This window comes from Octopus bimaculoides, chromosome 20 (assembly GCF_001194135.2).
Source record: "Octopus bimaculoides isolate UCB-OBI-ISO-001 chromosome 20, ASM119413v2, whole genome shotgun sequence".
In the NCBI taxonomy this organism is placed as follows: domain Eukaryota; kingdom Metazoa; phylum Mollusca; class Cephalopoda; order Octopoda; family Octopodidae; genus Octopus; species Octopus bimaculoides.
Genome location: NC_069000.1, coordinates 39,183,868 through 39,186,034, shown reverse-complemented (window position 1 = coordinate 39,186,034; position 2,167 = coordinate 39,183,868). Strand labels below are relative to the sequence as shown.

Sequence of the window (2,167 nt, the reverse complement as noted above, 5' to 3'; positions counted from 1 at the left end):
ATATATGTATATATACATACATACACATGCAAACATGTATACATATGTATCACTCTACATGCATACGTTGCGATGGGTGAGATAGATATATTCTCTAGTTGCCATAACACTTTAGTTCAACGGCTAGGGCAGCAGAATATGTAAGTATCTCAGCTAACTTCTGTGCAATACTAGGGACATTTCGTTTTAGTGTCTCATTACATAAAATAAAATTGTAATTTTTTTAAAATTTTTTGTCATAAAAGTGCACTGTCTGTATAGTAATGTTTCATAGTGTTTTACAAACCAGAACATTTTCTGGTTTCTCAGAAACCTTGTTAAAAGTGTACGATATATTCTTTTTCATACTGCAGTTGAAATTCGGCATCCTCAGTTAAGTTAGGTAGCTTCACTATACTAGTTCGCCAGCAAGTATACTTTACCAGATATATGATGTAACATACATATATGTTATAGTGTAGTGGTTCTCCCCAACAATAGCTGTCTGTGCACAAAAGGAATTCTCAATATATTTTCAATACATTTAGCGGTTTCGACCTTACCATGTTTCTCGAATGTCATACAGAGCAGAAATGGTGTTTTATATAAATGCATAGCGTACAATTTTTCACCACGGCTGACCTATATAGGAGCCACGTATCTTATCACTTATTACAAATGTGTAAATGATGCAGAAGAAGTCTTGTAGGTGATATCAATTTTTAATAAATTTTCCTCTCATAAAATATAATTTCTTCTTATTCTAGTTTAGAAAACTAATAAAACAAGTAATTCCTCTCATCATTCATAGATATTTGGAAAATAAAAAATTGTCTATCTCTCCTCGAGGACATTCAGATCGACTGTCTTACTTATTAACATATCTTGTTCTGTATTCAGGCTATAATACTTATCAATTATATCGGTTTCCACATCGGAGCTACTAAAATAGCAAGTTGTACATAAATATGTACTCCACTTTGAATTTACACTAGTATTTCAATACGACAAATACAAAACAAAAACACACACAAAAAAAACACTGGAACAATTGAGAAATGGTAATGAAAATACTAATTACTGATGCGACTATATAAATATATACATACATCATTTTGGTCATTTATCTATAAAAACACAGGCGCATTCACATTTCCTAAATATAAGAAAATATTTTTAAAGATGATGAGGATGATAACAATGATGATGATGATGATGATGATTATGATGATGATGATGATGGTGGTGATGGTGGTGGTGGTGGTAATGGTGATGATGATGATGATGGTGATGATGGTGATGATGATTTCATTTATTTGCCACAAGGGCGAAGGATGAGGGGGACAATACAGTGACAGACCTAAACGTTTGGGGGTTTTACATATAATAATGAAATGATAAGAATAATAACTATACACGGTATTCACTGAAAACGAAGAGCCATATGCGTAGCATACAAAGAAAGTGGTGTAGGATGATAGAGATGTGGCTCTCCTGAAACGGGAACGATTCTATGGATAATCGAGGAATCCCACTGCACGAGATTTCCTTGGAATCCCATGAGCAAGTGCCCTCTCCGATTCCTTCTCTCCAATTCATTGGTCTGCACTTAGAGAAGTACTCTTGTTATCTTTGCAATGTTCACCCACCTTTCAATAAATACACTCGAGGGCAGCACCCCCTCCTGCACTCTCAATTTCCTTTTCAAGTGGCACTTGCAAAAGTGAATGAGCGCTCTACTGAAGAGGAATGTCTCTGTCCTCCTGTCTTTCAGCCTTGTCGAGCAAACAACGTCTTCCACAGCAACCAGGTAAGGAAAAACTGCCTTGCCTGCTCGATTGAAGGAGGGCGGTGGTGCAATCATTACTACAGGCTCGGTCGACAAATGGATCCGTTCCGTACGTGACAGTATCTGTTCCACATAAGCCTACAAGTAAGCAATGTTCGGACACTGAAAGAGGGCGTGAAGAATGGTTTCGTCATTCTGCGTGCATCTCGGACAAGTCCGTCTGACAGCGCATCCGTGCGTGTAGAGCTTGTCTCAAGCGGGTAGCACCCCGCCCCAGTAGCACTGCCAGGCCAAGGACATCTGGAAATTATCCATGATAGTTCCCGACCGGAAAGTCCTCCGGACCAGACTAGCAGGTTCGTTCTCGTCGGCGCCCAGGGTCTTCCGGAGTACGTCGTC

The 2,167-nt window shown here is 38.6% G+C and overlaps 1 protein-coding gene across 7 annotated transcripts in view; it reads right to left on the bottom strand.

Moving 5' to 3' along the window:
* Positions 1 to 2,167, bottom strand: part of LOC106873878 (uncharacterized) — a 375,863-nt gene that overhangs the window by 231,228 nt on the left and 142,468 nt on the right. The window lies entirely within an intron of this gene.